This window comes from Aquarana catesbeiana, linkage group LG02 (genome assembly GCF_042186555.1).
Source record: "Aquarana catesbeiana isolate 2022-GZ linkage group LG02, ASM4218655v1, whole genome shotgun sequence".
Taxonomy (NCBI): Eukaryota; Metazoa; Chordata; class Amphibia; order Anura; family Ranidae; genus Aquarana; species Aquarana catesbeiana.
In genome coordinates, this window is record NC_133325.1 from 466,058,095 (window position 1) to 466,080,384 (window position 22,290).

Sequence of the window (22,290 nt, forward strand, 5' to 3'; positions counted from 1 at the left end):
TCGACACACAAAGTTGGAGAGCAGGAGATAAAATTTTCCGACAACAAAATACGTTGTCGGAAATTCAGATCGTGTGTACACAAATCCGACGGACGAAGTGCCACTCATGCTCAGAATAAATAAAGAGATGAAAGCTATTGGCCACTGCCCCGTTTATAGTCCCGACGTACGTGTTTTACGTCACCGCGTTTAGAACGATTGGATTTTCCGACAACTTTGTGCGACCGTGTGTAGACAAAACAAGTTTGAGCCAACATCCGTCGGAAAAAATCCTAGGATTTTGTTGTCGGAATGTCCGAACAAAGTCCGACCATGTGTACGCCCTATAAGGCGGGCACGGACATGATCAAATGGCTTCCGTAGCCGTTGTGTTTCAATGAAGTAGTCTGGGAATATAAGGAGCTTTGTGTTTTCATATTTCAGCTCCCCCACATTGCGAGCCTCCCGTAAAATCAGATCCAGAGTCCGCAGGACCCGCTGATTGGCTTCCCCACTGGCCAATGGGTGCGCTTGCGGGTGCCCACAAAATCGAGTTTCCGAGCCGATGTACACCTACGGCGATTTGCGGGATCGTGCCACCTTGCCACAGTATAATGACGGTGGCTGGTCGGCAAGTGGTTAAACAGAAGGAAAGTTATGGCTATTTGATTGTTTGCAGATTTGATAATTTTAACCGAATTGCACATAGATTGGAAAAAAAATTGAAGCATATATGACCATTGTAGATCTTAGTCAACCAATTTGAATCTTTTCCTGTAGTACAGCAAAAGCACCAACTTTTTTTTTTTTTTTTTACTGTACTGCATCATACATTTTTATGTGCTATACAAAAACCATGCAAAACAGGTTCAGCTTCTATGCAAATTAATTCTATAATTGCAAGGTATAAAGTATTCTAGGCACATTGGTATAGACTTTCTAAACAGAAGATTTTACTTCAAACCCCGGAAGACGGTTAATTCCCATTAGTACGTAAGTTAGCCACTTAGTAGGAAAAAGGCATTTTGTCTAGTCAGGCAGGCAGGTCACTTTTACAGACAGGTGTGCCCAAGGCCTATTGTCAAAGCGCCCTCTGTAATCTCTAAACACTGGTTAAACTTTCAGTCGTTTCCATAGAGATATTACCATGGCTCATTCAGCCCTCCGGGGAGATTATTACAAAGGCTTCTGACAAATGCAAAACCTGTTGTGACCCAGAACAGCTCCCTGCAGGTACACTATGTCAACAGCTTTTTATTTGGGATGTCTTCAAACTTTTTACGTTAAAGTGCGCAAATCAAGAAACGGATAGCTGGGATCCTTAGCTGCACACCGATCAGCAGTCTCGGGTGTGAAAAGAACTGTAGAATTGGTGTCACACCCGGAAGTGAGAAGTATTTTAACTGCGTTACAAAGCAATAAACTTCCAGTCTTTTCAGACACAAGCTGTGCCTGTGAAATATATATCCTTTTGGAGTTCTTACAGGTAAGGTATTCATAACTTACTATAGGTTATTTAAAAGACATTTTCCCTTTGTATAAATTAGGGTCATCACATAATAATTGTATTACCTTATTTACTTATTTATTTACTCTTGCTATCTCAGTAAATCACAGATCAACTTTTCCAAATACTAAGAAAAATTTGTCCTGTTTATAGAGTATTAGTTTAGCTTAACTCGACTGTGTGTGTGATTATAGTAATCAGGTTGTGTGCCCAGTAGTATATGGGGCTTGCCAGGGATCTAAGGACAATGGAAACCTGTTACTACAGACCCTTCCTTCCACATGCTTTCTTTTTAAAGCTGGCCATAGACGGATCAAAATTTGACTGGTTCAGCAGCGATCTGTGTATGGGCAGGCTGCTTGTACTGAAGTCGATCAATCGACTTCTGTACAAGCAGCCTGTCTGCTTTTTTCCACCCAATCACTGAGAGCAGTTATAGCCACAATCAGTGATCGTTGTATTCTGCCAGAGGGAAAGCTCTCCACCGTCAGAACACAATAACGCTTCAGGAGGTATCCACCCCATAGACTGTTGATGTAGATGGGGCATTCAGCAATTTTCTTTCTTTCATGGTTGAAGAAAAAAAAAGCATACTGTATGGCCTGCCTAAATCATCTATAATATGGTCTGAAAAGCAGGTAATTAAATCATATCAGACTTAACATATGGCATTAAGCAGGCTATAGATTATGCAATTTTCTTTCCTTCAAACACAGCTTGAAGGAAAAAAAAAAAATCCTTGATTACCCACTTAACCCTTTCATGTCTAAGCCTATTTCTGACATTTGTTGCTTACAAGTTAAAATTTTTGCTAGAAAATTACTTATAACCCCCAAACATTATATAGATACGCAAAAAAGACCGAAGACCCTAGAGAGCGGAATGGCAATCGTAGGGATATTTTATGTCACACGGTATTTGCGCAGCAGTCTTTCAAACGCAATTTTTTGGGGAAAAAAGACACTTTCAGGAATTTAAAAAAAACAAAAAACGAAACAGTAAAGTTAGCCCAATTTTTTGTATAATGTAAAAGATGGAGTAAATAAATACCTAACATGTCATGCTTTAAAACTGCGCACACTCGTGGAATGGTGTAAAACTACGGTACCTAAAAATCTCCATAGGCGACGTTTTAAAAAAATGTAACAGTTACCAGGTTAGAGTTGCAGAGGAGGTCTAGTGCTAGAATTATTGTTCTTACTCTTACCATCGCGGCAATACCTCACATGTGTGATTTAAACACCGTTTACAGGCGCAACTTACGTATGCGTTTTCTTTGCTGCACGAGCAAGCAGGGACGGGGGGCACTTTGCACAAAAAAATTGTCTTATTTATTCTTTTTTTTTTTTTTTTTTTACATTGTCCCTTTAAATAAATTCTGATCACATTTATTGCTGTCACAAGGAATGTAAACATCCCTTGTGACAGTAATAGGTGGTGACAGGTACTCTTTATGGAGGGATCGGGGGTCTAAAAGACCCTGAATCTCTTCTTTTGCACGTAAAAGTATTCAGATCGCCAAAATTGGTGATGCTGAACACTGTCAATTTTTTTTAAATCAGCGCCATTGACAGCCAAGTAAACTGGAAGTGATGTTGTGACGTCGCTTCTGGGATTTTACATCAGAGACCCGATCAGAGTCAAATCCGGCTTTGTTCGGGTCTCAGCCTAGCCGGCAGATGCACTGGCTGGTGGCTCGGGTCTCCTGGTGAGACAGGAGGCCCAGGAAGTGCGGCGTAAGGTGGTGGGAGGGGGGGGACGTCCCCTCCCGTTCCTTTTAGCCGCATCGGATATCACTAAAGAGCCAACCTCCCACTCTAAAAAACTGTACCGGGGTGTGGTATAACCCCTTCAAGCCATGAACGCAAATTTTCGTATGATCGGCGTGAAGGGGTTAAGGACTGGAAGGATTTACCCCCTTAATGACCAGGCCATTTTTTGCGATATAGCACTGCATCGCATTAACTGACAATTTGCGTGGTTGTGCGACGTTGTACCCAAATAAAAATGTATGTCCTTTTTTTCCCACAAATAGTGCTTTCTTTTGGTGGTATTTGATCACCTCCCTGGTTTTTATTTTTTGTGCTATAAACCAAAAAAAGTGACAAATTTGGAAAAAAAGCTATATTTTTTAATTTTTGCTATAATATCCCCCCCAAAAATATAAAAAAACTATTTTCTACCTCAGTTTAGACCAATATGTATTCTTCTACATATTTTTGGTAAAAAAAAATTGCAATAAGCATATATTGATTGGTTTGCGCAAAAGTTATATCATCTACAAAATAGGGGATAGATTTATGGCATTTTTATTATTATTTTTTTTTTACTAGTAATAGCAGTGATCAGCGATTTTTAGCGAGACTGCGACATTGCAATGGACAGATCAGACACTTTTAACACTTTTTGGGACTAGTGACAGTTATACAGCGATCAGTGCTATAAAAAAGGAACTGACTACTGTATAAAAGACATTAGCAGGGAAGGGGTTAACACTAGGGGGCGATGAAGGGGTTAAGAAGTGTGTCCTAGGGAGTGATTCTAACTGTGGGGGGATGGGCTACTAGTCACATGACAGTGATCACTACTCCCGATCAAGGGGTTAAATGTGGTGTTCCCTGGGAGGTGTTTGTAACTGTGGAGGGAGGGGATTTACTGTCAGTACAGAGATATCGCTGTTCCTAATCACTAGGAACAGAAGATCACTCTGTACTCCCATGACAGAACAGGGATCTGTTTGTTTAGATTGACAGATCCCCACTCTGGCTCGCTGTGGAGTGATCGTGGGTGGCCGGCGGACATCGTGGCCGCCGGTCACGCTCATCGGCTCCAGCGCAATGCGCGCGCCTACTGTATCCATTGCACGAACCGATGTACAGGTACAGCGATTTGCGCAATAGAGCCAACCTGCCGCAGTATAATGACTGCGGCTGGTCGGCAAGTGGTTTCCCCATCAACACAGTCAGTGTTGATAGGGGAACCTCTACCACAGCGCTATTGTGTTCTGCTGGTGGGGAGCTTTTCATAAGATGGATTGAGTGGGTTGAGTGAGTTCATAAGTAGGTTGGCAGATCTAGGAAATATAATCATGTTATCAGGACTAACATCCAGTCCAGTCAACAACAATTGATTGCAAAAGGCAAATTAAACTTAAAGCAAAAAAATTTCTCCAGCCACATATAAAAACAAACAAACACTGATTCACAATGTACAGGCCACATCACACATGTGAATGAGACCTCATTTACACACAGAGCTTTATTTATTAACTCAATACCATTTTATCTTTTAGATTTAGCAGGAATTGTGTAAGATATGTTGTTTGTGTCCACTAATAATGATTTTAATGTATTTTTTGTGAAAATATTGTTTTGATATTTTCTGGGGGGGGGGGGGGGTTGCCTGCTGTTCGGACACATTATTCAGATTGGACTGTCTCCCCCCTTCTCTCTCCTGCCTCTAAATTGGTACGCTAAGGTAAATCAGGTTTCTCAGGGCACTCATTACATCAGAGCTCCCCCTTACATCAGAGTCCTCTTTGTACACCAGAGCATCCCTTATGTTAGAGTCCCTAGAGTTCTCCCTTACATCAGAGTCTGCAGAGTCCCCCCTAACAGTGAAAGGGAACTCTGCAAGTTCAGATGTAAAAGGAAAACTCTGTGGACTATGATGTAAAGAGAAAACTCTGTGGACTATGATGTAAAGGGGGAACTCTGTGAACTCTGATGTAAAGGGGGAACTCTGTGGACTCTGATGTAAAGGGGGAACTCTGTGGACTCTGATGTAAAAAGGGAACTGTGTGGACTATGATGTAAAGGGGGAACTCTGTGGACTATGATGTAAAGGGGAACTGTGTGGACTTTGATGTAAAGGGGGAACTCTGTGCACTCTGATGTAAAGGGGGAACTCTGTGGATGCTGATGTAAAGGGGGACTCTTGTGATTAACTTCATACGATTAGAAATGTTATTTATTAGCAACATCTATGCATAGTTTATCTATGCATACTATGAAAGAAAAATTGCTGTGCGACGCTGAAATGTTTGGGTTTGACTTGAAGAAAAGGCGGCAACCCTGGGGGGGGGGGGGGGGGGCACCTTTCAGGTAGGCTATACGGGGCCTGTGATTTCTAACAGCAGCTCTGCCCCACAACATGGGAAGATTGCGGCTGCAGGGGTAGAGGAGGAGTCAGAGGACTTCATATTTCACCTAACACAGCAGCCAGCAGCACAAGGGACACTTTGCATTTATTGTAAGTACTGTCCTTTGTGCTGATTTTAAAAAAATGTTGACTAAACTTAGGCTTCAAATAAACATTTATATTATACATATTATATATTATATAAACATATTATATATTATATAAAATAAGCATTTATATTATAAATATTTGATACATCTTGAATCAAATATGTTGCCTAGGCCAATTTTATGAAAACGCCAGAGGTTTGATGTCCAGTCTAGCTTCACACATACATACAGTACATGCACACACATGATGACACACTTCACTCTGGGTGTGCTCTCCTCCAACGATGCAGAGTCAGAAACTCCCTGCCTCCACTCCGTTATCACTGCTGCTGTCTTCTTACAGATCCAGCCTCTTCTTGCTTTGCAGATCAGGCAGCTGCTATTGATGTAACTACCACATAAAGTTACATTTTCAAATTAGTTTAAATTTCCCAACACCCCACTCCATTCTGGGCATCTCACAGATTCAGGGAATGGACCCAGACTGTACAGGATACTGTGCATGCAACATGCACCACATTCTTTTTTTGGCAAAAATTTAAAGTGTAGTTCCACTTTAAGAAGTTTTTAAACAATCAGTTTCCGGTTCATGTCTGGTAGCTTGTTGGGCATTGGGTCCAAAACATTGATTTAAAGGGTAATTCCATTTTTGTGGGAAAATGAATTTATATAGCATAAACAGTTGCTACACAAGTCATGTTGAATGTCATTAAAAATTACCTTTTGTTTTCAATTTGCAGTGGTGTAATTTTCTGTAAAATGCAATGCAATAAAGCAACCTGGAGGTGTTCTGTACACAGATGGTGTACAGAACACCCCCCAGAAATGTCATTTCCTGTGTGATCGGCAAATTGTTGCATTTTGAATGACAATTGTGCGGTCAGGCAACACTGTACTCAAACAAAATTTTTATCATTTCTTCCCACAAATAGCGCTTTCTTTATGGTGGTATTTGATCACCTCTGGGGTTTTTATTTCTTGCTAAACAAACTAAAAAAGACAGACATTTTTGAAAAAAAAAAATTGATGGGCACCGATAGGCGGCACTGGTGGGTACTAATAGGTGGCACGGATAGGCGGCACTGACGGCACTGATAGGTGGCACTGATAGATGGCACTGGATAGGCAGTATTGATGAGGAGCTACTGACAGGCATTATTGAGTAGCATCTGAAGGGCACTGACAGGCATTACTGATGGGGCACTGATTGGCACTTTTATGGGCACTGATTGGCACATTTATGGGCACTGATTGACACTTTGAGGGGCACTGACAGGCGTTCTTTATGGGGCACAGGCTGGCAGCTGATGGGCAGTGATTGGCACCTCTGATGGGGGCTGCACTGATAATCAATTTGCTGTTTATCAGCGCAGAACCCCTCCCCCCCAACACAAACCGAGAAAAGCCGTTTACCGGCACTTCCTGGTTCACGCAATGATCAGCTGTGATTAGTCACAGCTGATCACGTGGTAAGAAGCCTCCGTCAAAGGCTCCATACCACGACCGGAGATGCAGTTTGTCAGACTGACACACAGCACCTCCGATCGCTGCGCTGCGCGTCCCTGCAGGCACGCGCCGGCTTGTTATCCTGATTACATCATATGATGTCGGGTCAGGATAACAGAACCACTTTGCCAATGTCATATTGCTATATGGAGGGCGGCAAGTGGTTAAAGAGATGCAGACCCATTTTGTAGACGCTATAACTTTTGCGCAAACAAATCAATATACGCTTATTGCGATTTTTTTTACCAAAAATAAGTAGAAGAATACATATTGGCCTAAACTGAGGAAAAACATTGTTTTTTTATATATTTTTGGGGGTTATTTATTATAGCAAAAAGTAAAAAAATTGAGCGAGGTGATCAAATACCACCAAAAGAAAGCTCTATTTGTGGGAAAAAAATGACATCAATTTTGTTTGGGTGCAGCGTCGCATGTCCGCGTAATTGTCAGTTAAAGCGACGCAGTGCCAAATCGCAAAAAATGCTCTGGTCAGGAAGGGGATAAAATCACCCGGGGCTGATGCGGTTAATAATTGTATTAATATATATATATATATTTTTTTACTTTACATGCCTTCATGTATATTTATTTCTGCATTTATATGAAGGCCAAATTTGGTACAAACTATAACATTGCCAGGGGTCTTCCAATGTTCACCTATTATTGCCATGATTTAACGCTCCTTTTCTATGAAAAAAGTTTGCTTTAGCTGCTCCAATTATATCTGGAAGTGTTAAAATTGTCCCAACCACTTTCACTGACACATTCGCTGGACAGTTTGGTCTCCATGTAAAGAAGTGTGAATAAAAAAATAATAATAATTCATATAAGGAGCATGGATTAATCAAATACAGTTAACCCAAACACAATATTTAGCTTACTTGTGGCCCTTTAAATGCAGTGCTTTGTTAAAAGCAATTTAGAATATAGCTGTGCATGTAAAGGCGTATACACCTAAATTACAGATATTATATAGGCAGAAACGTGCTGTATAACCCCTCCTTTGGATGATCTAATACATTTCTGTACCTGACAGTTCTGAAACATGTTTACCTGTAACTGTAAATAATTAAGCCATAAGCTATCAAAGCCAGACTCATGATAGGTAAGCATGTGACTGAACACGCCATTAGGGAATGAGCTGTGTTGCAGACTATTAAACAGAAGTGAATACACTTTTGAATATTCAATTACAATGTATTGGGACCATTTCAATGACCAACTTCTTTCACCTTTCTGTCATTCTATGCTCCCAAAAACAAGTAGATAATCTACAAGTAGTAGATTCGTTTGTTATGGAGCCTTAAGATTCACTCTCTCCTGTTGTTCTAGTGATCATTGTCATTGAGACAGGAACTGATGGGAAACTCTTACATTTGTTTAGATGTCACTGGAACAATAAGGAAACCTCCCAGCAACAACACATTAAGAGGAGATTATATTATGTGGTCTGTAAAAGCTGAATTTTCAACTTTTAGTCTAGGTTCACATCAATGCGGCTGCACGTTTTGCAGTGTGTTTTAAGTTTTTAAACCCTCATTTTTTATGCGATTTTGCATGCAGTTTTCATGCATTTTGTGGGTCTTCTTTTTCTCTTTAAACACACTGTACATTGCTGGTTGCTAAGGAGCAGGCCGGGAAGCTGGCCGCCACTTTCTTAACGACCGATGATTCATCAGCGTTTCTGGTGCCATTCTATTAAAGTCTCTTACACTCAAAACACGGGGGAAAAAAGTCCCCGACCCTTTCCAAAAATACACCGGCTGCAAATTGCATAGATTTGAACGTGTACCATAGGAAACCATGTTAAATGGACTGTAGTGCATTTCTGCAAACTGAAAAAACGCACTAAAAAATGCATAGCTATGAAGAATTCCAGGTATGGATATTTTTACATCTTCCAGCTTGGACCAATGCACTATAAAGATACCATACCTGTGGGATCCTCCTGGAAGCTGGAGACCACTGTAGTAGGTCTTCACTAGCTTTTAGGTCCCGTGCAAAGAGCTGCCCTGCTGCATTGTAAACACCGGAGGTAAGCCGCTACGCAAGAGTGCCATTCAGAGATTGCTTTGCATTCTTTTCAATGAATGCAAAGCTTTCTCTGATTGGACAAAGTAGCGAGCATGACATCAATTCCCCACCTTTCCACCTCATCTAATCGGAAAACCCTGTGCAATAATTGAGAAAATGAGAAGCGACCTCTGAATGGAGCTCATGCAAGCAGCCAACATCCTGTTTCTAACAAAGCAGGGAAGCCGCTCAGCGTGGGACCTGGAAACTGGTGGGGATCACTGTAATGGTGGTGTCCACTACAGTGATTTCCAGGTAATAGAGGGATCCCAAAGGTATGGTATATGCATACTGTAGTTATACATTGGTCCAAGCTGAACCAATGTAACTTTGTAAAAATATCCATACTTGGAAATCTTCTTGAAATATTTAAAAACTGTCATGTAACAGAAGCAGTAGGTATACTTTTAGTGACACCTTAAAATTCTACATAGGGACCTCCCCAGCTCTTCACGTTGTAAAAAACACCTTACTGCGCTTAAATCTTTTTATGTACAAGTGTAAGGCTGACCACAGGTCAGTCTGTATTTGTAGGAGGAGTCAGGCTGCATAAAGCCTGCCCTCCTTTGCCTCCTCCCTTGTGGTCGTAGGCTCTCGTATCTGTTCCCGGTAGCGTCATTTCCGGTGCGACCTGTCTGACGTCACTTCCGGGTTTTAGTCTCGGCTAGGAAGACGTGCGGCTGCAAGGGGGGCTCCGAGTCTCCCCGTTTTTACATGCACGATACAGGTTTGGTTGGGGGGGTCTACGGACGGGTAGCAACTAGGGGTGCAACGGATAGTCACCGATCCGTGATCCGAACGGTTCAGCCTGTTCGGATCGGCACACACGCGATCCGCGGAGCGCTCCGCCGCCTCGGCCTTAGGAAAGGCCGCGGCTTCGGCCTAGCTCCGGAGCGGCAGCCATCTTGGTACACCTGGCGGCGGCCTAGGTGAGCGGCGCGCTAACGTCATCATCAGCCACCTCAACTGCAAGCAAGCAAGCTACAATCGTAGGGGAGATGTGGATATTACAGTGGGGGGAGATGTGGGGGAGATGTGGATATTAGTGGTTGAGATGTGGATATTAGGGGGGAGATGTGGATATTAGTGGGGGAGATGTGGATATTAGTGGGGGAGATGTGGATATTACAGTGGGGGAGATGTGGATATTACAGTGGGGGAGATGTGGATATTACAGTGGGGGTGATTGTAGATATTACAGTGGGGGAGATTGTGGATATTACAGTTGGCACTATATGGTGGTGGAATTTTCACAGGTTTTTGTAAATTAAAATTAATTTTTTTTTTTTGATCCGAAAATGATCCGATCCGTGACTCCTGATCCGAGGAACGATCCGAACCCTGAGTTTTTTGATCCGTTGCACCCCTAATGGCAATCCTCATCTGGACTGTCTCAGGCATCCCCTGGCTGGAGAGCTCCCCGATGGGGGATGGCGGTCTCGGCCCCTCTCCTCCTCCGGTGGCGGTGCAACCATTTCTGTCAAATGGTGGGATGGTGAGGCTCCCTCTCCTGATCACTGGGGCACAGGGCGCCTGTACATCCCGATCCAGATGCCGCTACTCTCCCCATTTCAGGGTCCGGTCGGGTTCAGAGCACCGCCGGTTTCACAGTGACAGTTCTGACGTCAGTGGCTCGGGGCTGAGGCCGTTACTGCGTGTATCTCTGATACACGCATGCGGTTCCTTAGGAGCTGTTAATCTCTCATAACACGCATGTTATTAGGCTGCACTCTGGCTGGCTCTGGCATTACCTCTCGGGGGTCAAGAGACGGGGGTCAGAGCTGGCTGGACTGAGGACACTCATAGCTGCAATAGTAATCTTAGTGTTTAGGTCTGCTGTCACCACTGACTAGTCATACCCATGGGGAAATACGGAGATGCCTTATTCATGTTACAGCATAGGCATGTATAGGCAGGGTCTCCTCCCTCCTGAGCTCCTCATGGTGGTTCTCCCCCCTCGTCCACGTGGTGGGTCTCCCCCCTCCTGAGCTCCACGTGGTGGGTCTCCCCTCTCCTGAGCTCCTCGTGGTGTCAGAGGTGATCGGAGGCAGGATCCCGGTGCGGGGGGGGGGGGTGTTGGTGTGTGTGTTTATCCTGGTTACACTCCGGGCACAGCACCATCACCGGGGGTGTTCGGGGGAGGGATGGAGGAGTTTCAGCTGCCCCCCGGGCACACCGCACACACATCGCTCCCTTACAGTGGTGCGGTGTAATGTCACAGCATTTTGTTCGTAGGTTTTGGTTTGTAGTTTTCAGTTGTAGCTTTTCGTTCGTAGTTTTCCTTCATAGCTTTTCTGTTGTAGCTTATCGATCATTGCTTTTCGATCTCAGGTTTTCGTTTGTAGCTTTTCATTTGTAGCTTTTCGTTCGTAGCATTTTCTGTGTAGCTATTCAATTTGTGGCATTTCATGTCGTGGCGTTTCATGTCGTAGCATTTTCACGTTGTAGCATTTTCACGTTGTAGCATTTTCACGTCGCAGCATTTTCACGTCGCAGCATTTTTCATGTCGTAGCATTTTTTTCATGTCGTGGCATTTTCATGTCATAGCCTTTTGTTCACTGCTTTCCATTAGCTAGTGCTCACATCTAGGATCTGTCACGTCTAACAGATCCATACGGGCTGAGGTTTCGTTTTAATTGATTGTCGTCCCACAATCTTCTCGCTTGTATACCATACGTCATACATGCAAGTTCACCATTACACCACGGTCTGTGGTTACCTTAGCCCTGAGTGTTCCTTTTTAATTACCTGTCTTGGTGCTGCAGGTTGCTCGGGCTCGCTTACTGCATACACTAGGGTGGTGTTGTCATTAGGTTCACGGTCATGCGCCATTGGTCTTGTCTTTTCTGCACCCTCATCCTCATACTTGTCAGATACCAAGGGGTGTTGTTATTTCATGGGCTGGTTGTCTGTTTATACTTTCTGGTCGTTTTCACACAGTAGGGCTGTTTACGTTCTCCCACTGCAGGTTACCCATCATGTCTATGGGTGCAATCAGATTTAGGTGATCGTTTTTAATTGGCTTGTTCAGTGGCAAGTCTCCTCATCTGTTCTCACGCAGCTCACGTATCTCGTGCTAATTTACGTTTCTCATGCAATTTACGTTTCTCATGCAATTTATGTTCTCATACAATATCACGTTTCTCGTTCAATTTTATGTTTCTCGTTCAATTTTACGTTTCTCGTGCAATTTTACGTCTCTCATGCAATTTTACGTCTTTCATACAATTTGTTTCATGCAATTTTACGTCTCTCATACAATTTACTTTTCATGCAAATTTACGTTTCTCGTGCAAATTTACGTTTCTCATGCAATGTTATGTTTCTCGTGCAATTTTACATTTCTCGTACTATTTTTTTTTCTTTACGTTTCTCGTGCAATTTTAAGTTTCTCATGCAAGTTTTACGTCATCATGCAACCGGTGTTTCTAATGCAGTTTGCGTTTCTCATGCCGCTCACGTTTTGTCAGCTCACACTACTCACGTTTCTCGTTCAGTTATGTTCCTTCACGCAGCTTACTTGCATTACATCTTGATTTCTGTTTCATTTATTTCAGGTTACCATCTACTTCAGTACCCGGACACGTTTTCAGGTTTCTAGGCCGGTGCTTATGTTTTTAGTTTGCCTATTACGCCTCAGGTACTCGGCCTGGTAATCGCACAAGACTGGCATACGTCGATTCCATTCCTATGGTGTGTTTTTTCGGGGGGGGGGGGGGGGATGCGGTTGGTCGCACGTAAGTTCTTGGGGGCGATTGTTACATTCTTGGTAATGTCAAGTTTATTTTTTCGGTTTATGCAGGTCATGTCTCGAATAAGCGGATGTTGGGGACTTCGCTTCTATCTCTCCTTCTCTGGCTAGGGGATCGGAGTACGGTAGCTGACCCTCTTTTCAGAACCTGGACCGTCCTAAGGCCTCATTGTTCACACATAGCTAGCCGCAACTCTTTGATCTGATGGCAGAATTACAACGCAGGGGGTTTGCTTACCCGGCTTCGGCTCGGGAAGTCGTTTTTTAGGTTGCTGTTCCCTTGTGCGTCGGCCGCAAGTGCGGAGCAAGTTACCCTGCGGACTGTGGTTTCTTCCCTGTCCTAAATCTACACTACCCTTAATTCCCTAGCTACGTCCTGCTAGGAGTTGCGTAATCAAGTGGAATGGTTGGAAGTCAGCCTAATGCAGCTCCTGCAGCTTCTACTGGCTCAATGGTTATTGGGTAATGGTTAACTCCCTCAGTGCCTAGGCCGGTACTGGTAGGCCCAGGTCTCAGACGCAGATGCCTGCGCCACACCTTCTCCTCGGTTCCAGCAATTAGGTTCCCATTGGGCTGACGCAGCAGCCCTGTTCGATTACATTTTTATTTTTGAATGCCAAGAAGGCTTATGTCACTGTTTGGCTCACGGCAGGTCGTATCTGGCTGGGACTCAGCATTTCTGTTTTGAAAGACCCCGACAGGCCTTTCTTTATTTTCTACACACCCTATTAAAGCCATCCTCAAAGTGATCCTGAGGAGCAGCCCTCCTGCTGTGCCCTGCAGACTTCCCATCACGGGTCATATATTCTGTGATGCCTGACATGCTCTCGAGGTCTCCTTATGGGTTGGTACCCAGCTTGACGCTCAAGGCAGTGGTATATCTGGCCTTTATGGTTTGAGGTCATGGGAGTTACGCTTTCTGGCCCAGGGTCTCGCATACTTTTGGCCAATCAACTGGTTAGGCACCCCAGCCTCTTCTGGTTACATCTGCATGCTCACAAGACACAGCAAGCGGGAGGCGGCATTGACATTAGGTTCTTGGAAACCAGCTAGGCGTGGTGCCCGACTTTGGTGTTAGACCAGCTCATCAGTGTTACGTCTGATAAATCCAGGGACGATCCTCTGTTACTTTTTCCTTTGTGCTCCCCTCTCTGCAGCGCAATGCATACTTCATTGCCGTCCTTTTTTGGCCAATCAGGGTCTGGACCCTAAGCATACTCTGGCCATTCATTCAGGATGTGAGCAGCTTCCGCAGCTTTGCGCCAAGGGGTCCCTGCCCTTATTATTTAGAATCTGAGTAGGTGGAGGTCGTCTTATATCTCTGGGTTTGTCCCAGAGCCACTTTTTGAGATGCCACAAGCATTTGTCAATTTGGCAGATTGCACGTTAATTCAGTGTGTGATAATCTGTTTGTTAAGCTTTCATCCTACTGTGTTTATTTTTGCCCCCTTTTAGGCATAATGACCACATGACCCTGGCACACCTCCGGTCAGTGTTCTCTGTTGCTCTTTGTTCCTTTCCTATACTATCCACAGATTGACTCCGAGTACAAGGTTACTTTACTTGACGATAGATTCAAGCTGGTTACAAGTAGAATGAATAGAGCAAATCTTGGTCAAAGGCCACCTCACCCTAAGGTTGGCTGTACATCGATATGCCTTGCTTACAACTGTGTTTATCTTACTGTAAGTATTTCAGTGTAATTCAGTATAATACTGCTTATCCGACAAGCAGTTATTATTCTAAGTATTAGGTCTGAAATGGAAATATCTGTCACTGCTTTGTTTTGATATCAAGTAGTGTACTCTGGGGAGGCTATTACAAGGTTTTTTATAAGCATCAGGCTGTGTAATTCTCTGACGCAACACCGTCTACTGCAATAATTCGTTATTGTTATACCACTGTTGCTACAGATGAGATGTGTAAGGTTCCAATTAACGATTAAAATGGATTGTACGTATAATTCAATTGCTTTGAGTTAGACATGAAAATTGATTTCTTGTATTTTCATCACATGATACAATTAAAGACATCTCTAGAAATCTACTACTTGCTGAAATTGAATCCTTTTAGAGTACTAGAGGGGACAAAGGTGGGAATTGAGTAACAGGGCAGCTAGAATAAATGGTAATACTGAGAATTAGGCATATAGACCAATGATAAACAGACATTAGTATATACAGTAACACAGGTTATAAATGTAAGGATATATTAATAAGATCTATTCTCATTTGGCCCGTTTTTTTGTTTGTTTTTTATGGATCCCCAAATATTTTTTTACTCTTAACACACTGTAACCTGGGAGCATTACTTTCTATTAGTAACTGTAAGTTTCAAATCAAGTTGACTAGGAAGTAACATAACTAAAAACAAAGACCTTGTCATAGCTTATATATTTGGCTTAGCTCCCATAGATTTTTATCAGGAGCCAACTAAAACAACTAACACTGTCACGAGGACAGTATAGCATTTTGCCACGTAAACCACCTACTTCTTAAAGGACTCCCTAATATTTAGATATCTTTCCTATCACTAATCTGAAATGCTGAGCAGGAACAAAAGACAGTACTATATTCAGCCATTTGTGAAAGCTATTTTGTTTTATATCCAGGGCTTTACAAACCCAAACTCTGGTATTATTTAGAAAGTGGCAAATGTGTCCATTCATGAATGGGGTTATTTTTGGAGTCAGTGCAGGTTATTGATTGTGATAATTTTGTGGGTGTGAAATTGCTAATTTGTGTGTGTGTGTGTTATGGAGGAAGTGAGCAAGGGAGGGATTGGGGGCAGTAAGTGTAGCGGTCTTCCCGACCTCCAGAGGCCTAGTGGTGACCCCCAGAGTCAGGGAGGGCTGACATTCCTCCTCAAGGTGCAGGTTACTAGGCATGTTGGGTTTTATGCAAGGTGGAAAGATGGATGCCAGTCACTTTTAAAAATTAACAGAGTTTTATTTCTCTTAACAGGAACAGGGGAGAGAGGAGTAGGGCACAGGACACCCTTAGGTAAATGCAATAGCAACTTGGCAGACTCGGCAGACAAAAATAGAACTAGGCAGACAGCAATACAGAAAAAGGGCCTTTGAGCTGAATGTAGTGATCTGTATCTCGTAGCAACTGCTGTCTCCTATGGCAGCAACCTCACTCACGGTATCCCACTGTAGATGCTCAAGCTTAGCTCCCAGCTACCTGCTGGACTTCTCAAGCTTCACTCACAACTACCCGCTGTATTCTTCAAGCTTCACCACCACTACCCGCTGGGTTCTTCGGACTCACAGCTACCTGCTGAATCCCTCAAACTTTACTCACAGCTAACCGCTGTACTTCTGTTCAAGCTTTACTTACAGCTACCTGCTGTACTACTTTAAGATTTACTCACAGCTACCCGCTGTACGTCTTGGATGAGTTCTCTCCTGAAGCTTTCCCAACATTCACAGTCCATATGCTGGTAGTCCTTCAAAACTCCATCCCTTTGGGAACTTCTTCTCCTATGCCTCCTGGCAACAACCTGGCTCCCCTCGGGCTGAGCCCCTTTAGATGTGACTAGGCCTCAGGCTTCAGGCCTACACCTCTGCTGCTGCTCCACACACCCAGCCCACAGCCCGGATGGAAAGAACCCCAATCACCTGACTCTCTCCAACTAAATAGATTATCCCAGCAGCCTCAGCGGCCAAAGAAACTCCTGCTGATTAGCTGAGAAAGCACATTCACTATTCATTAACCTAAATTAACTGTAATCTATCATACTAATGCCAAAGGTAACAGTGCCATCTATTGATAAGAGAGAAGCACTGTTCCACTCAAGCTTAGGAGAAAACCGTTTGATCAAGCTACAAATTAGCCAGGCTAGTTACCACCTAACACAACTAAATTTACTAGCAGATCTGTTTAGGTCAAGGGTGCTACATAAGTATCTAACACATGTGACATGGAATATCATTATATAACCACTTAATGCCAAATCACATACCTGTACGCTATTTGGCTTTAAGTGGTTGTACCAGGATGATGCTAACTACAGGCATCATCCTGGTAATGTTTTGTAAAACCGGCAGCTGTTTTTTTTTTTGTAAAAGCCATTCAAGCAGCTAATTAGCCATTGGACTGCTTTTACAGGCAGCGGGAGGGGTAGCCCCCCGCCAGTGTCCCTCCGGAGCTCCCGCCCTGGCGGCGATCCCAGAAGGAAAGACGGCGATTCCGTTGGCTTACCACAGACTTCATGGAGCACCAGAAGGTCCCAAATAATCTCTGTGGTACAGGAAACAGGAAGCAACGTCATTTCCGGTTTAGTGAATGTAAACAGCGCCATTCTTAAATGGACAAAGCATCTGAAAACACCGATCTTGGTGTGATCAGATGCTTTTAGGGCAGAGCAGATGTCTGATCTCTTCATTAGGAGTACTTAACAGTGCCTATTGCTGTTACAAGAGATGTTTAAATTCCTTCCAACAGCAATAAATGTGGTAAAAAATACAGGGCACTTACACCCCCTTCCTGCCCAAGCCAATTTTCAGCTTTCAGCGCTGTCACTGTTTAAATGACAATTGCGCGGTCATGCTACACTGTACCCAAACAGATTTTTTATCATTTTGTTCCCACAAATAGAGCTTTCTTTTGGTGGTATTTGATCACCTCTACGTTTTTTATTTTTTGCTAAACAAATAAAAAAAGACCTAAAATTTTGAAAAAAAACCCATATTTTCTTTTGTTTCTGTTATAAAATTTTGTAAATACAGTCAGGTCCATAAATATTGGGACATGGACACAGTTCTAATCTTTTTGGCTCTATACACCACCACAATGGATTTGAAATGAAATGAACAAGATGTGCTTTAACTGCAGACTTTCAGCTTTAATTTGAGGGTATTTACATCCAAATCAGGTGAACGGTGTAGGAATTACAACAGTTTGTATATGTGCCTCCCACTTTTTAAGGGACCAAAAGTAATGGGACAATTGGCTGCTCAGCTGTTCCACGGCCAGGTGTGTGTTATTCCCTCATTATCCCATTTACAGGGAGCAGATAAAAGGTCCAGAGTTCATTTCAAGTGTGCTATTTGCATTTGGAATCTGTTGCTGTGAACTCACAATATAAGATCCAAAGAGCTGTCATTATCAGTGAAGCAAGCCATCATTAGGCTGAAAAAACAAAACAAACCCATCAGAGAGATAGCAAAAACATTAGGTGTGGCCAAATCAAATGTTTGGAACATCCTTAAAAAGAAAGAACGCACTGGTGAGCTCAGCAACACCAAAAGACCCAGAAGACCATGGAAAACAACTGTGGTGGATGACCAAAGAATTCTTTCCCTGGTGAAGAAAACACCCTTCACAACAGTTGGCCAGATCAAGAACACTCTCCAGGAGGTAGGTGTATGTGTGCCAAATTCAACAATCAAGAGAAGACTTCACCAGAGTGAATACAGAGGGTTCACTACAAGATGTAAACCATTGATTGAGCCTCAAAAACAGGAAGGCCAGATTAGAGTTTGCCAAACAACATCTAAAAAAGCCTTCACAGTTCTGGAACAACATCCTATGGACAGATTAGACCAAGATCAACTTGTACCAGAGTGATGGGAAGAGAAGAGTATGGAGAAGGAAAGGAACTGCTCATGATCCAAAGCATACCACCTCATCAGTGAAGCATGGTGGTGGTAGTGTCATGGCATGTATGGCTGCCAATGGAACTGTTTCTCTTGTATTTACTGATGATGTGACTGCTGACAAAAGCAGCAGGATGAATTCTGAAGTGTTTCGGGCAATATTATCTGCTCATATTCAGCAAAATGCTTCAGAACTCATTGGACGACGCTTCACAGTGCAGATGGACAATGACCCGAAGCATACTGCGAAAGCAACCAAAGCGTTTTTTAAGGGAAAGAAGTGGAATGTTATGCAATGGCCAAGTCAATCAACTGACCTGAATCTGATTGAGCATGCATTTCACTTGCTGAAGACAAAACTGAAGGGAAAATGCCCCAAGAACAAGCAGGAACTGAAGACAGTTGCAGTAGATGCCTGGCAGAGCATCACCAGGGATGAAACCCAGCGTCTGGTGATGTCTATGCGTTCCAGACTTCAGATTGTAATTGACTGCAAAGGATTTGCAACTAAGTATTAAAAAGTGAAAGTTTAATGGATGATTGTTAATTTGTCCCATACTTTTGGTCCCTTAAAAAATGGGAGGCACATATACAAACTATTGAAATTCCTACACCGTTCACATAATTTGGATGTAAATACCCTCAAAGTAAAGCTGAAAGTCTGCAGTTAAAGCACAACTTGTTCGTTTAATTTCAAATCCATTGTTGTGGTGTATAGAGCCAAAAAGATTAGAATTGTGTTGATGTCCCAATATTTATGGACCTGACTGTAAGTAAGTTTTCTCCTTCACTGATGGACATTGATAAGGCAGCACTGACGGGCACTGATAAGGCGGCATCGATGAGGTGGCACTGATGGGCACTGACAATGGGCACTGATAGGCGGCACTGATATGCAGCACTGATGAGCATTGATAGGCTGCACTGATGGGTACTTAAGGGTGGCACTGATAGGCGGCACTGCTGGGCACTAATACGTGGCACTGATAGGCAGCACTGATGGATGGCACTGATAGGCATCACTGATGGTGCTGGCACTGGCAGGCATTGGGGATGGGCACTGATTGGCAGCTGCCTGGGCACTTATTGGCATTTTCCTGGTGGTCTAGGGTGGCATACCTGGTGGTCCATTGTTTTTGTCATCCCTGGTGGTCCTGGCGGCATCCGAGGGGCGCTGCGCTGATAAACAATCAGCACAGACCCCCCCGTCAGGAGAGCAGCCGACTGGCTCTCCTTTACTCGCATCTGTCAGACACAAGTGAGGAAAAGGGGATCACCGGCTCTTCCTGTTTCCATTGTGATCAGCCATGACTGGACACGGCTGATCACCTGGTAAAGAGCCCCTGTCAGAGGCTCTTTACCAAGATCGGTGTAGCGTTGTGTCAGACTGACACACCGCACCACTGATCACCATGATACGCGCCCCCACAGGCGCGCGATCATGGCCGCTCTGGGCACCGTCATATGACGTCCACGCAAAACGAGAGCCACACCGCCCCGCCGTCATTTGACGGTGGGCAGGTGGCAAATGGTTAAAGAAACTGTGCATAAAATAAAAATAAAATAATATATTTTTTTAAAGCACCCCTGTCCCCCATGCTCGTGCACAAAGTTAAATACATGCTTCTGTCCCGTACGCACGTAAACAGTAAACAGTGATCACACCACACATTTGAGGTATTGCCGCAAACGTCACAATGAGAGTGATAATTTGAGCACCAGACCCCTCTCTAAAGCCTCGTACACATGATCGGATTTTCCGACGGGAATTGTGTGATGACAGGCTGTTGGCGAAAAATCCGACTGTACGCTCAGATCGGACAACTGTTGTCGGATTTTCCACGGACAATTGTTGTCTGATTTTCCACAGACAAATGTTGGATGGCAGGCTTTCAAATTGTCCGTGGATAAATGTGCGTTGTCATATTTTCCGAGCGTGTGGACACAAGTCCGTCGGACAAAAGTACAAACGCGCATGCTTGGAAATAAGGATGAGCCAGAAGCGGTCGGTCTTGTAAACTAGCATTCGTAATGAAGAATTAACATTCGTGACGTGGCAAATTATGAAATCTCGAAATGCAGTGCACAATTCTCTTCTTCTTTAATGGGATAATAATGAAGCTGCTTTGCTGGTGATACTGATGGAGTTATTGCAAACAAATTTTCAAAGGCTTTTTTTCTAGTGATATCAAGAATAATATTATTATGCTTGATATTTTTTTTTTTTGGTGCAAGTTACCACAACACTATTATCCTGTAGTTTTTATGATGAAAGATACAACTATGTCGGTGACCCTTGTTAATTTTACATTGTATTTTTTAAAATGTAACTGCCTACTCCCAAACTGTCATTTGAAGTAAAACACATAGCCAAGTATTATTCTCCACAATTTTTTTATTTGTGCATTAAACAAACAAACAAATAAAAATAGACATGCTATCTGCCAATAGAACTTAACCAAAAAGTGCAATCTATGCATCCAAAAATATAGAAAATATACCAAATCAAATCATTATTCAGCCAAAAAATAAAATAAAAGCCTCATGCATGTGTCCTGCTTCTTAATATAGGGGGTCAACAATGCCAAGAGTTGGTGAAAGCAGGGGTCCGTCATCCGGAGATAATTCCGAAAATCATCCGGATTATTCTCCTGGAGCTCCCGTAGCAAATGCATATGACATAATTGGTCACGATTAATAAAGCAACCAATTTTTGGTCCTCCTGCTCCTGGACTGGACTTGGATCAAAGCAATAACTCCAAGGCCAATAATAAATAACACGTTATCTCCTCTGATTCCGCAACATGGCTGGTTGACAAACAGCCGTTCAGAAACAAACTGAAAAGCGCAAAATGAAAAGCGCGAATCAACATTCACCAAACTTCTACTAACATGAAATTAGCAGAAGGAGCCAAAGGGTGGTGCTAAAGAGCTGAAAAATCACGTAGTACGTCACTATGTTCGTGTTTGTTGGCCGACAATTCCTTGCCGTTTGTATGCAAGACAAATTCCTGGCCAGCGCCCTTCGGACAAAAGGTCAGAGGTTTTGTCTGCGGAAAATCAGATCGTGTGTACGAGGCTTAACGCTAAATTGTCACCATTCCACAAGCGTGTGCAATTTTAAAGCCTGACAAGTTAGGTATCTATTTACTCGGCGTAACACCATCTTTTATATTTTACCAAAAAAAAAAAGGTTATCATATTGTGTTTGTGTGCATTAACAAAATGTGTAAAATTCATTAAAGTGTATTTTTTCCCCAAAATTTGCAATAGAAAAACTGCTGCGCAAATACTGTGCGACAATAAATATTGCAAAACCCACCATTTTATTCACTAGGGCCACTGCTAAAATATATATATATATATATATATATATATATATATATATATAATGTTTGGGTGTTTTAAGTAGTTTTCTAGCAAAACATACATATTTTTACTTGTAAACAAAAAGTGTCAGAAAAAGGCCTGGATAAGGAAAAAGCAGCACTGAAAGCAAGAGATAATCAAAATGCATCCCATGATGGCCTCAGGAAGTTCAGAATAACCTGATATTATGTTCTTAGTTCATGAAGAGTATAAAAAAAAACCCTGCAATAAATGGATAGAAAATAATTCTTA

The 22,290-nt window shown here is 42.9% G+C and overlaps 1 protein-coding gene and 1 non-coding gene across 4 annotated transcripts in view; one reads left to right on the plus strand and one right to left on the minus strand.

The window, feature by feature from the left end:
- Positions 1-895: 895 nt before the first annotated feature.
- LOC141128408 (uncharacterized) overlaps positions 896-22,290 on the plus strand; it is an 88,765-nt gene continuing 67,370 nt past the window's right edge. For 2 of the 3 annotated variants that reach the window (XR_012241688.1, XM_073615689.1), the window contains exon 1: positions 899-1,465. The gene's annotated coding sequence lies outside the window, so the exon portion shown is untranslated. Of the gene's footprint in view, positions 1,466-22,290 lie in introns of all 3 variants that reach the window. The other variant, XM_073615690.1, reaches the window with a different exon arrangement.
- On the minus strand, positions 1,833-1,963 carry LOC141130753 (small nucleolar RNA SNORA17). The gene has a single exon (XR_012242515.1). It is a non-coding gene; the product is annotated as a small nucleolar RNA SNORA17 (small nucleolar RNA).